At 37.3% G+C, this 14,666-nt stretch overlaps 1 non-coding gene and 1 pseudogene across 2 annotated transcripts; one reads left to right on the top strand and one right to left on the bottom strand.

Moving 5' to 3' along the window:
- Positions 1-560: 560 nt before the first annotated feature.
- TRNAS-AGA (transfer RNA serine (anticodon AGA)) lies at positions 561-642 on the top strand. Its single transcript has one exon. It is a non-coding gene; the product is annotated as a tRNA-Ser (tRNA).
- A 572-nt stretch (positions 643-1,214) lies between these two features.
- LOC145129861 (non-specific lipid transfer protein GPI-anchored 15-like) lies at positions 1,215-2,192 on the bottom strand (annotated as a pseudogene). The gene is made up of 3 exons (XR_013717693.1): positions 1,770-2,192; positions 1,554-1,686; positions 1,215-1,472 (listed from the first exon to the last, which is right to left on the bottom strand). The product of XR_013717693.1 is annotated as a non-specific lipid transfer protein GPI-anchored 15-like (transcript).
- Between the last annotated feature and the right edge of the window lie 12,474 nt (positions 2,193-14,666).

The following is a 14,666-nucleotide window of genomic DNA, read 5'->3' as shown; positions in this document are numbered from 1 at the left end:
GTCCAGATCTTACAGGTAATCAGTTACTAAAAAAACATGTATATCATTTTGGAAGTTGGTTTAAATTCATTATTGCGATTTAAGGTCACAATAACCAGGTTCAGGTGTTTGATTTTACTAGTTATTGTTGCCAGATTATTTATTGTTACTAGTTTAGATGAATATAAACTCACCTTATTGCCCCTCAATTTAACAACCGACCATCCAAATTTGATTTTTTAATCGCAAACAATAACTTAGTACAAAAACCCACAAATTATTTTCACACTGCTTATAACATTCGAATGATCGAATCATATTACAAAAAATGAGAAATCCACAAACTATATTCCCAGAACGGATAGCAATTAGCAAGAACTTGAACACCATGCTAACTATGTTCAGAACCCTTCGTGAAATTATGAACTTCAGATTTGTGTTAAAAACAGAACCCTTCGTGAAATTATGAACTTATGAATGTTCAGGATTTCTAGGTAATTTAGTGGAATTAAAAACTTTGAAAAAGTATAAAATAGAATCTTTCATGTCATATATAATTAGTATTCCAAAATAACAAACAGGTGGTCGTGCCGGAGTGGTTATCGGGCATGACTAGAAATCATGTGGGCTCTGCCCGCGCAGGTTCGAATCCTGCCGACCACGTATTTTTAGTTTTTCGGACATTTTGAATTTAATTTTTTTTTTAACTATTGAGATGGTATAATGGAAAAGTGGTTATCATACTTTTATAAATTTTCCAATAAACTGATTAAAATTGAAAAAAGAGCTAACCTTTGAAATACAAACTGTAAAAGACTATTATTATACTTGATTTTTAATTTTTTTTAATTACTATTGAGATGGTATAATGGAAAGGTGGTTATCATACTTTTATAAATTTTCCAATAAACTGATTAAAATTGAAAAAAGAGCTAACCTTTGAAATACAAACTGTAAAAGACTATTATTATACTTGATTTTTAATTTTTTTTAATTACTATTGAGATGGTATAATGGAAAGGTGGTTATCATACTTTTATAAATTTTCCAATAAACTGATTAAAATTGAAAACATATGTTACCAACCCGCATGATTGTTTTCTCAAGGCTGGTTCTTTATGTATACATATTTTATTTGTTTGTTTGACTTTGCTTTCAAACTAGAAAAGATAGCTTCCGACAATAAATCAAGTTATTTTAAACAATCAAGCTACCACAACAATAAAACATATTGATATAATATTTATAGAGTAGGAATATCTGTGACAAATTACAATGAAAACAATTTGAACCCATAATAACACGTGGAAACAAATCAAACAATATGCGTAAAGATACAATGACACTCCTGTAAAAATCACAAGAATATTAATATTTCATTCCAAATAAAAGGACGAAAAGCAAAAGGTAACTTGGTGCTCCAAATTTGCTTCCATTCGATGCATTGTTATTTGTTGATGGCGTTGATTTTGATCCAGATCCATCTCCAGATGCTACAAATGCAGATAACTTAATTAATATAAAAAAAAACTAAAGAATTCAAGTTCAATATCATCAATGGCATAACACATTACTTGAAGGAACACTTGGTGTCGATGTTGTAGTGGGAGCTTCGGTTTCAGGGGTTTCTCCTGATGGCTCAGTTTGTGAGCCGATGGGAGAAACTGTTGAACTTGTAGGTCCACTAGCAGGGTCCATTAGCAACAGCTATTAAAACAATTTTGGAGTAATGAATAACTAAAAGATTAAATTTCAATAAAGATATTTAAAAAGGCAAAAATGAATCATACCATTGCATAGGTTAAGTGGAGGAGTTTGTACTTGACATGCACCGGGAAGGCTTATTGCAAGAGTTTGATTAATAGTAACACCGATGTTAGGGCCATTGCCATTGAGCAACGAGCAAAGGCAACGTGGTTGTGACTGTACCACGGTTGAGAGTTGTGAGCAACATGAAGGTGTGGGGGTAGACGAGTTGCCTGTGACATAGTTTAGGCATGAAGCTAAACCCATGAGTGTGTTGGTGCAAGTGCTTGATTGAGCCCGGGCTCCACCCCAGACCATGACCATTAGGACTAGGACTAGGCTCATGACTTCTTGACCTTTTAAAGCCATTGGTTAGGTAAGATTAACTTTGCTATGAACACAATGAGGGTATGAGTGTTTGTGATCAAGTGTGATTGATATCGCCTTATGCTTTTGTGGGATTAATGACATGTATTTATAAAGAGATCGAAGTTATGGAGCCCAGGAAATGATTGGGGTTTGATATGATTAATTGATTTATATATAGTTTTGGTAGCCAACTTTACCGATTTATGGCTTTGATTTCTAATTATTTAAGTTCCATGATTTTTCCCACTGATTTTGACATAAGAAAGATTTATTTTTTTGATATATCTGCACACACACTAATACACCCATACACACACGTATATACAACATACACTATACATACATTAACATAAAAACATATACAAATACACACATGTAAAGTCATCTTTCAAAAGGTTTACCTATTGAGTGTGTTTTTGTGTGTGTGTGTGTGTTTTTTTTTCTTTTTGTAAATCAATTTTGTAACCTGTGCAAAACAATCAAAACCGAGTTTACAGTTTATATCAGTTTACAAAACAAAAAGTTTAGATTGCTTTTGTTTCTATAAAATTAAAACTGGTTTTCTCATATCTAGGAATGTAAATACAAAAGAAAAAAAAAAGGAAGCCAACCCAATAGTAACTCTGTCACCATAGGTAGGGGTGTAATCGGGTCAAATAGTGCTAAGCTCGAACCTCGACTCGACCAAAAAAACTCGAGCTCGAAACTCGATACAAACTCAGTCGAACTTGGATTTCCAAGCTCGAGTTCGAGCTTGTGAAATACTCCACACTATCAAGCTCGGCTCGGTCCAATTCGTTTAAATTATTAAAAAAAAAATACAAAAATACAAAAATCATTAGAATACCTTAAATTCAAGATCAACTTACATTTAAAATTGCAAATATAATACTATTACATAGCATTTGTAATTTTGTACCAATGGAAATCAATACCAACTAAATTTTCAAAAAATTTCACATGCTTTTGTATTGTCTAAATAGGAATAAAAGCAGAGCAACCATTCAATCATCAAGAAAGTTTTTAACAATATAATGAACAACTATTTGCCTGGGATACACTAACATAAATGCATAAACATGAATATATATATATATATATATATATATATATATATATATATATATATATATATATATATATATGTATATATTATTAAATTAAAAAAAAGTATCATAAAAAATAATGAGAAACGAATAAGTAATCCTTGTTCTTTCTTTTCAATACATGGAGACTTGGACATCAATCTCCTCCAAAAAATAAGACTTTATTGTTTCGAGATTTAATTATGCTCTATATGACGGACATTATGCAAAACATATAAAACCTATGTGTGCATGCAACCTTAAAAATTGATCTATTTTTTCTCTAATTGAACATACAACTTTGAACAACAAAATAGAAAACTCTGGAATACTAGTGTATAATCGAAAAATACAGATAGGGTTATAAGAATCATACATTTATTGTTATATAGTAATAACAATGCAATCCTTACGTTGTTGAAGCCTTGAGAGCAAGCGTCACAAATGTCACGCATCTAATGGTTCACACCCAACACTAGCAAAAGAAAACAATTGAGAGAAAGGAGAGAGGCTCAAGTATTATGCTATCTCTTCAAGAGAAAGAGTTGGCTGAAAATCATAGGGTTATGTCATATTTATAGTGCAGTCAGGAAACCCTAGATAAGCCTAAATCCAAGATCAACTTAAACCGGGTAATTATCCACTTTCCTGATTATCCATTAGCGATTATTCTAGAATCCCTTAACCCTTAAGAAACCGTCCAAGGCTCTATGGAGGGTTCTAGATTGCCTCTTGCTCAACTATTGAACAATTACAATACAGTCCCTGCATTTTTAATTAATTTCTTTAATCCCAAAATTAATTCCAATTAATTTCTGATTAAATATTAATTAAATATTACTATTTCTAATTAATATATTATTCTCATAATATATTAACAAATTATTTATTTCAATTTATTATCAAATAATAAATCAACCTCTTTCTCCAAAATCATCTGTCTAGTTGCTAGTTTTGAGGGCAACCCAAAAGGATTGTGCTACTATCAATTTAAGTATATACCAATTATAGTTACGGGCTTAGACACCCAATCCAACAGTCTCCCACTTGGATAAGTCTAATAACTATAATTGCCAGTATACTCTTCTAAAACTGATCAGCAAATTATAGCTCTCAAAGCCGTTGTCGAACTCTGACCTAATCAGTCACATGTCCTAAGATAAGTGGTCAGATATTCCTCTGTTCCACAAGATATCGTTTTAATTATTCAAATTTTAATACTTTTAAAATAATAATTAAGGAAAGTAGATAAACCCTATCTAACCCTAGCAAATTTCGAAATCTAAGTGTGGAGGCTAGGGTTTCAAGAACCCTAGCAATTTTCGAAATCTAAGTGTGGAGGCTAGGGTTTCAAGAACCCTAGAAAATTTTGAAAATTCCTTCCTTGGGGTTTAATTTCTATAAACCCTAATTTTGATCCATTCAACATTGTGCAAGATCAATTGAAAACTATGGCTCTGATACCATTGATAGGTTTTATAGGTTAGGAAAAAAAAATTATATGGCGGAAAAAACTTAACCCTATGTTCACATGCAACCTATTGGATCTAAGTTTTCTCTATTGATAGCAACAAACAATTGAACATCAAAGAACCCTAGGAATACCCTATGATTTTCGAAATCCATAAAGGTTTAGGGTTTATATACCTTTTTGATTAGTGTAGTAAATAATCAAATGTAACATTCATAAAAATTTTAAAAAATTTAAACTTTTAAAATTTTACTCAAAACCATCATTGTTTACAAATTGTTTCCAAAATAAGTTTAACATCAGAGAAATCCCAAAATCGTGAAATAAAACATGAGGAGGTGAACGATCACGCCTTCGCCTTCCCGTGATCCTCTGAAGTACCTGAAACATAATCCAAAACTGTAAGCCCAAAGCTTAGTGAGTTTCCCCAAAATATCAATACATAGCAAACAACACAAAATATAATAACAACATACTGTGGGCCCAATCAACCATCTGGTTGGAATACCCCAGACCCCTCAACCATTGGGTTGGAATGCCAACATACTATGGGTACAATCATCCTCGGGATGGAATACCCTAGGCCCTCAACCATCGGGTTAGAATGCCCCGGCATGTTGGATTACGCACAAAGCAGTGAAGCCTCAGCCACCAACCAATCCTGTGCACATAATACAGATAAACATATTACTAACCAGTCAGCAAACAAACAGACAGATCTTACAGATCACTAAGCATAGAAACATCCTAAATACCAAGATACTGTTCTAACAGATCACTACAACACTATAGCATACATAGTGGGATATCAAATCCAAAGGGCCGACCTTGGTGCCTTCGACCTGCAAGTACAGTGAGGAAGACTCACCTCACAAGTAGTGTAGAACTGATAAGGTATGACTCTTAATCTCAGATCCCGACTCAAATGCCTACAACCACCATGCGTCCAATTCCATCAAAATCCCAAAATGCCCTCAAAAGTCAAACTTGGTCAACCATGGTCAAAGTCAAAGTCAACAGTCAAGGTCAACAATGCATGCTTACCCAACTCGTCGAGTGCACCAATAAACTCGTAAAGTTCCTACAGTAATCAGAAGGTCGGGAAAATCCCGTCCAACACACCGAGTTGGCTTGCAAACTCATCGAGTTTGCCCGAGCTTAATACATTCAGTTGATCTTATGATTTCAGGGACTCCAAGACTCAGATCTAACCTCAAATACTATAAAAAATGATAAAGTCTCCAACTTTATCCTTTAGGGCTACTCCATGAGATTAAAAACCGATCCACGAGGCTTGAAGATTCAAGGGCTTAACCAATAAGCACAAAATCCTTGAGATCTGGAACCCAACCTTTCCAGAAGAGATTCTAGCCTCAAAATCGACCCAAAGGTTGGTGCTTTATAGACATGCATGTCCAATTCATGTATTGAATCCAAAATGGGTCAAAAGGGGGGATATGACTTAAACTCCATTGTGACATCCCCATTTTCACGGCCAAAAAAGACCGATTTTGTTTATGCTTTATAAAAATCAGAGTATCTTTTTTAATAAAAATGTTGCAGAATTTGTTCCCAGAAAAACATGATAAATACGTTATCAAATCATTTCCGAAGAAATGTATTTTTATTTATTTTTAAAACATTGGGATGTCATCGTCAATACAGAAACATAAGCATAAACGGAACTTACATTCATTTATACTAGTGATCTACATCTCTTTTAAATCTCTCAGTGTAAAGTAGCTTCATATCAACACCTGTGATACAAATAAGCTTGAGTGGGTCAGGTTGGGAAACCTGGTGAGTACATAGGGTTTTCAACCCACAATAATATAATTATTATGTTTAAACATCAAACAATTAACCCAATTACCCATCCCCATTATCTTCTTTACTCTTAAGGATCTACCCTAAGAATCAACTATTCCTCGTTCATTCATTCCTAAGGATCATCCTAAGGAATCAGAACGAAGTCCATCGTCACCGGGGTTTAGGCACTAAGTCTGCATAGTCGCCAGGATTTATACAGCAGGCACTAAGTCCGCATAGTCGCCAGGGTTTAGGCACTAAGTCTGCATAGTCGCCAGAGTTTATACAACAGGCACTAAGTCCGCATAGTCGCCAGGGTTTTGGCACCAAGTTTGCATGATCGCCAAGGTTTAGGCACCAAGTATGCATGATCGCCAGGGTTTAGAGTACACCGGGTGAACACATCGTTCACAATACCTACAGGTTGCGAGCCTGCTAGTGTTCCACTGGACTGTCTAGAATAGTCTGTGGTTGTCATCCATACTCTGCTAGATGACGGGGCCATCATTTGGGAACAAGGCTTCTCACATCGTCCACCTCTCACCCTTACCTCATGATCTATATCACCTCTCAACTCATCATCCAACTCATATTTCATCTACCCATGTTTTACCCAACATATTATGTAGATATAAATACATATACAGTTTAAATCATATAAAACTTGTATAAAATCGTTCATCCAGCATAGATAGTAAGTATACAAATAATATGCACACATAGCACGTAATTTATATAAATACTTCATATCTATGTGTAAGATGAAAGTAACTATGCACTCACTTGAAAAGGTGGTGACTCGGTACTCGGACAGCACTTCGTTATCTCAGAACAATTTTCCCTTGACAAAACCTAGTATCAATACCACTAGGGTTTAGTCTAACGTTAACCGCGACTAATTAATAGTCTAACTATTATTACTATTATATAAGCGTTAAGCAACAATCTCATAATAATAGCCCAAATAATTATTTTAAGGTCCTAATAATGTTACTATAATTAATTAGAAGCTATATTAAAAATAGCGTAGGCGTAGCTCACTTACAGCGGGTTTTCTCGAAAACCAGGCTTCTCTTGGAGCAGCTTTTCCGAACCGAAATACCCTTTTTCTCGAGACTCCGGGAGCCTCGGGGCTTCCTTCGGGTGCTAGGGGGGTTCCCTAGGGTTTAGGGGGGTTGGAATGGGTTAGAGAGAGAATTGATTTTGGAGTGAAGAAGTCGGCAGCCTCGCACTTCTATTTATAGTGGCTGAACCTCGGACTATGCTGGGCGTAACTTCGGATAAGGGGCTGTTTGGCAGGATCTGAATTTTTAAGAGCTGAATTTTTAAGAGGTCTGAATTTCTAAGAGGGTCTGAATTTTTAAGATCTGAATTTTCAAATTTTGTTTGGTTGGAACCTCTGAATTGCAGTGCTGAATTATAAAAATGACCATTTTACCCTTTTGTGTTATTTTTTAAATTTTTTTTTGCTGAATTTAATGTTTTTGTTTATAAAATAACTGAATCAACTTATTGAATAATTATAAAAAATATACAAACATCATATAAAATCCAAATTAAACATAAATCCAAATCAAACATATCACTATCATTTCTTGATTATACCCAAAGCTACTAATTGCAATAATACAAGAAAATCAAGATTTCAATCACAAATGACAAACCTATTTCTTAATTGTTGTATCGAAAACAATGATAACCTAAAACATATCTAAAAAGTAAATATCTTCTCTTCTCTTGTCAATTTTCACTTGTTCCCCAAAATACCCTTTTTGTGTAAACCACATATTCTTTACTTAAATTCACCACCTGTTCAAGATATAGCATCGTACTTTCATTTAGTGATTCCATGACATGCTAATATTCAGATTTCATCAAGCATAACAACAAATCAAAGCAGAACAACAAAGCATATAATTTCATCAGCAAAATTATTATCACATTTCAGATTTCATCAAGCAGAACAACAACAAATCAAAAAAAAAAACTTCATTTGTTGTTGTTGGAAAGAGAACAAACAGGAGAAACAACAAAAACCAAGATTTCACAGCAATGTTTTTTCGAATATTTCAGCAACATTTCACAATAAAAACGAAGAGAAACAATAAATTAGCAAGATTTCAGAAAAACCAAGAGAAAACAAAGAGAAACAAGATTCACAGCAAAAACAAGGTAAAAAAAGAAAAAAAAACAGCAATTGCATAAAACTATACACCAAATCTGATTTCAGGAGAAAAAAAAAACAAGTTTTCACCTCAATTCCATTCCTGTGCATCAAAATTGAAATTGGTCAAACAACCCTAGCAGTCGACCAGCCTTCAAAATCATGTATCATAGATAACAACAAATTAGAGGGGGGGGGGGGGGGAAATGATTTCATGTGTAGACTTCAAGAACAGATTTCACAGAACTCGATTTTTAGAAAATTAGAGAAAAACAAACCTGGTGCGCCAAGGCGGTTCCGTTGCGGTAGTCAGTGCTGTCGAGGGCCGATACCATCACTGGCGACGATGGCGTTGTCGAAGAAGCGTTCGAAGATTGGTGCCAGTGTTCTGATCTTGGTGGTAGGAGTGAATATCAGAAGTTATCGGAAACTCGTGTGTGTGAGGTCGAAGATAGGGGCGGCTACGTTGTCCGAGGTCGACGATGGGAGGGGGTTGACAGAGTTGGTCACCGATGGGAGGAGATGATCGGTGCTGGAGTTGGTCGAATGTGGGAAAAGACCAAAGGGATGATGAATCATAGAATGTGTATGAGGGCAAAAGAGGGAAGAGCGCGTTTCTTTTTTATTCAGATATATGTTGAAGTCTGAAAGTTTAAGAGGCTTCTAAAAGTTTAAGAGGCTTTAATTCATAGGCTACCAAACACTCTTAATCTGAATAATTAAGAGGTTGCCTCTTAATTTGTCAATTAAGAGCCTACCAAACAGCCCCTAAGGCCGCTACGTGGCGATCTCCGGATGGTGCGACGTGGACGCCTCGGAACCGCATGAGACCGAAGTACGCTGGGCGTAATGCGAAGGGTGGCGTGTCACTCATCCAAAGCGGGTCCTCCGATCAACAATGGACGGTCCAGATCGAGCCACGTCATCACTATTCGCACCAGCTTCGCAAATTCGAGTTCCAACTTCAAAAATTTGTATCTTCCTCATACGAGCTCCGTTTTCGACGTTCTTTATATCCACACGTAGGCGGGAACGTACTCTACAACTTTCGTTTAGACTCCGTTGGCTAATTTTGACTTTATTTTAAAAGTTATACTTTAACATGCCGGGACAGGGTTGGTCTGTTAAAATCTCATAACTCCTTCATCCGACGTCCGTTTTCGTCTGTCTTTTTATTGTTACGCTACTATTAACGAGATCTTCGATTCTCGTTTGGGTTGTGTCGGCTAAAAACCGCTTGATCTAATATTCGAACTTCGGGTTGTACACTACTAAGCCGAAACTTCGAAAAATCATAACTTCCTAATACGAAGTCAGATTTCGGCGTTCTTTTTATGGACGCTCTCAGTTTAACATATTCTATGACTTTCGTTTAGATTGCTAAGGCTAAAAGTCGCTCTATCGTAAATTCACTATTTACGCTTCTCGGTGTCGTGCCGGTTTTGCCGTAGAACTTCGACGGGCCATAACTTCTTCGTTATAACTCGGATTTCGGCGTTCTTTATATGTATGGAACCCTTGTAACATATACTACCACTTGGTTAAGATTATTCCTTCTAAATAATATTCCATCAAAAACTCATTTTTGATGCTCGTTGTCTCTAAATTGACTAGCCCAGATCTACGGGCGTTACAATTATCTCCCCCTTAGGATGATTACGTCCTGGAATCATCAATGAAACAGGGTTGTATAATGACTCCATGTTTTATCTCTTCATCCTAGGTAATAACCGTAACTCCTATGTTCCTTCAAATTATCTTCTGTAAGTGCAGGCGGTGCTCGATCTTGAATCCGCTCTCTGTCTCATGTTAGACTCCAAATTATGACCTTCAATTCACAATGTCGATCCTTACTGGAGACTCCTTCTTCTTCTTAACAAACTTTAGATAAGTTGTTTGATTTCCACAATAGACCGATGGATCACGTTCCAATGACCTCTCATCGTGTGTCACAACGCTTAGACTCAGGTCTCTTAGAGTCAAATTCCGGAATGGAATATACTTTTCTTCATGTTCTAATGTGATATAATTACATTTCAACATGTAGCACTTCTAGCTACCAACTTCTTTAACTATGAGCGCGATACTGCTTCGATTATCTTTTACTTCAATCTTCTTGGCTTAAGTCAGATGCTACATCGGACTTGGTTCTCTGAACCATGTAACATACTCATCGTAGCCGGACTCAATTTGATATGACCACTAGGGTCGAAATAACAATCATCTTCTAAGTCATTACCGAAACAATGGTAACGACATACTCGAATAAAACAGAATCAATTACTAGCTCCTTGGTAACCTTGTGACTTTCCCTGATCCAAGTGTGAGTCCTGTGCTTCCGGTAGTATAGGCCTCTACTACCCTTCACACCTACTCATACTCGTCCCAAGTATTGTCTCGTAGTTCACCCAAGTCACCATACAAGAAAATCACATAACAACTTGACACATCAGATAACAAAACGAAGGTTTTATATTATTCCCTGAAACTATTACATAGGTGTTCAAGTTTACCCTAAACTATGCCTCTAGTAGGCTTTATCATACGATACTATGGCTACTGCATAACTCGATCTTCGGATACGAACTCCTCATCCTCGATTTCTCATGTCGTTTTCTGCCTCGTCGAGGATCATGTGGAATGCCCTTGGCCTTGGTGGCGTTTCTGGCCTTGCTGCCTCGTTTTTCTTCGGGCAATCTTTAGACACATGCCCTTCTTTGTTACATCTGTAGCACACCCTCTTGTTGGATGTACACTTGCTGGCGTAATGCCCTGTCTTTCCACATTTGTAGCAAGTCACCTCCTCACTACATTTCCCGAAGTGTTTCTTTTTACACTTCTCGCACCACTTAGCTTCACCTCCTCCTCCTCCTTCAGTCTTTGAGAATTTCCTTTCTTTGTTGGATTTTGAAGATTCTTCGTACTTCCTTTTCTCTCCAACTTCAGCTCTCTCCAGACCTTTTTCCCTAATCTGGGTCTCAACATTCCTGGCTGATCTAACGGTTGTTTTCAAGGTAGTTGCCATTTTGACTGTTGGGCCAAAGTCTGTGGGCAGTCTGTTAGCAAACCTATCGATATTGGAGAGTTCAGTAGGCACCAAGTAGGGGAATAGCTTCATCCTCTCGGTGAATGCGGTGGCATACTCATCCACACTCATCTTTCCTTTCTTCAGGTTCTAAAATTCGTTGTTTAGGTCTATCATATCTATCTCTGAGCGGTACTGCATTTTCAACTGCTCTACGAATGCTTCCCAAGACATTCGCATGGCTTCTCCTCGTGGCATTGTATCTGCCAACAACTTCCACCAACTTAGCACTCCAGTCTTTAGTTGTCTGACTGTAAAGACGGTCTTTTGCTTGTCGCTACAGTCACAGCTCTCAAACACCATCTCCATTTTGGAGATCCAGTCCATAATCTCAACCGGCTTCGGGCTTCCAGAAAGGCTTGGTGGCTTGGATCCTAAGAAGTTCTTATACATTTGTCCATCCTTGTCATTTCCCCTCTCCGAGCCATTCCTTCGTTCTCCTTGAGTCCCAACTTGACTCACAGGGCGACTATAGTTCCCTTCCTCTGATTGCTCGGGAATCACCTCAGGTTGCTCAATGGGCATGGTAGGTTCGTCCCTATTTTCATGTAACATCCTCCTCATTTTTTCCCTTTGTTCAGCTAACATAGCCCGAATCATGGCTTGTACTCCAGCCATGGTGATTGGTTCAGGTGCAACTTCTACTACAACAGGTATTTGCTCAATCACTGGGGGTTGTTGATTCCTATTTCCATTTGCGTTCCTGACTCCACTTCGAGTTCTTGCCATTTCGATCTATACACCAATTCAGACGTTCAATGTGTAATGACGAGAATTAAGATAAGAAATATTTTATTTACGATCGACGTGTAAATTTCCCTATCACTTCGAAAAGTTACATGCCAGTTCTAATACCGTAATTATACGTTTAGAAATCTGAACACATAAAGTTTCCAGATCCGGTCGGCAATAGAACATAGATTCGATCTTATAATGCATATCATAAATCATTTAGCACATAAAAGTATATTAGGCATTTTCCCCAGATAAGCTAGTGCTTGTGTCTATTCAGGTGTATTACTTAAATTTTATTAGACACACTCCTCACAATCATTGCTTAGCATTCTAAGTTTAAGTCTAGAAATAAATCCATATTCCTTGTTCGCTTAAACTAATGCTCTGATACCAACCGTGACATCCCCATTTTCACGGCCAGAAAAGACCGATTTTATTTATGCTTTATAAAAATCAGAGTATCTCGTTTAATAAAAATGTTGCGGAATTTGTTCCCAGAAAAACATGATAAATACGTTATCAAATCATTTCCGAAGAGATGTATTTTTATTTACTTTTAAAACATTGGGATGTCATTGTCAATACAGAAACATAAGCATAAACAGAACTTACATTCATTTACACTAGTGATCTACATCTCTTTTAAATCTCTCAGTGTAAAGTAGCTTCATATCGACACCTGTGATACAAATAAGCTTGAGTGGGTCAGGTTGGGAAATCTGGTGAGTACATAGGGTTTTCAACCTACAATAATATAATTATTATGTTTAAACATCAAACAATAAATCCAATTACCCATCCCCATTATCTTCTTTACTCTTAAGGATCTACCCTAAGAATCAACTATTACTCGTTCATTCATTCCTAAGGATCATCCTAAGGAATCAACACGAAGTCCATCGTCACCAGGGTATAGGCACTAAGTCTGCATAGTCGCCAGGATTTATACAACAGGCACTAAGTCCGCATAGTCGCCAGGGTTTAGGCACTAAGTCTGCATAGTCGCCAGAGTTTATACAACAGGCACTAAGTCCGCATAGTCGCCAGGGTTTTGGCACCAAGTCTGCATGATCGCCAAGTTTTAGGCACCAAGTATGCATGATCGACATGGTTTAGAGTACACCGGGTGAACACATCGTTCACAACACCTGCAGGTTGCGAGCCTGCTAGTGTTCCACTGGACTGTCTAGAATAGTCCGTGGTTGTCATCCATACTCTGCTAGATGACGGGGCCAGCATTTGGGAACAAGGCTTCTCACATCGTCCACCTCTCACCCTTACCTCATGATCTATATCACCTCTCAACTCATCATCCAACTCATATTTCATCTACCCATGTTTTACCCAACATATTATGTAGATATAAATACATATACAGTTTAAATCATATAAAACTTGTATAAAATCGTTCATCCAGCATAGATAGCAAGTATACAAATAATATGCACACATAGCACGTAATTTATATAAATACTTCATATCTATGTGTAAGATGAAAGTAACTATGCACTCACTTGAAAAGGTGGTGACTCGGTACTCGGACAGCACTTCGTTATCTCAGAACAATTTTCCCTTGACAAAACCTAGTATCAATACCACTAGGGTTTAGTCTAACGTTAACCGCGACTAATTAATAGTCTAACTATTATTACTATTATATAAGCGTTAAGCAACACTCTCATAATAATAGCCCAAATAATTATTTTAAGGTCCTAATAATGTTACTATAATTAATTAGAAGCTATATTAAAAATAGCATAGGCGTAGCTCACTTACAGCGGGTTTTCTCGAAAACCGGGCTTCTCTTGGAGCAGTGTTTTCGAACCGAAAGACCCTTTTTCTCGAGACTCCGGGAGCCTCGGGGCTTCCTTCGGGTGCTAGGGGGTTCCCTAGGGTTTAGGGAGGTTGGAATGGGTTAGAGAGAGAATTGATTTTGGAGTGAAGAAGTCGGCAGCCTCGCACTTCTATTTATAGTGGCTGAACCTCGGACTACGCTGGGCGTAGCCCTCGGTTACGCTGGCCGTAACTTCGGATAAGGTCGCTACATGGCGATCTCCGGATGGTGCGACGTGGACGCCTCGGAACCGCATGAGACCGAAGTACGCTGGGCGTACTCCATTTCGGACGTTGGGCGTAATGCGAAGGGTGGCGTGTCACTCATCCGAAGCGGGTCCTCCGATCAGCAATGGACGGTCCAGATCGCGCCACGTCATCACTATTCGC

The sequence above is a fragment of the Lactuca virosa genome, chromosome 8, assembly GCF_052849685.1.
Source record: "Lactuca virosa cultivar CGN04683 chromosome 8, Lactuca_virosa_CGN04683_v6, whole genome shotgun sequence".
NCBI classification, from domain to species: Eukaryota; Viridiplantae; Streptophyta; class Magnoliopsida; order Asterales; family Asteraceae; genus Lactuca; species Lactuca virosa.
Note: the sequence above shows the minus strand (reverse complement) of the source record. Positions and strands in the feature narration are given on the sequence as shown.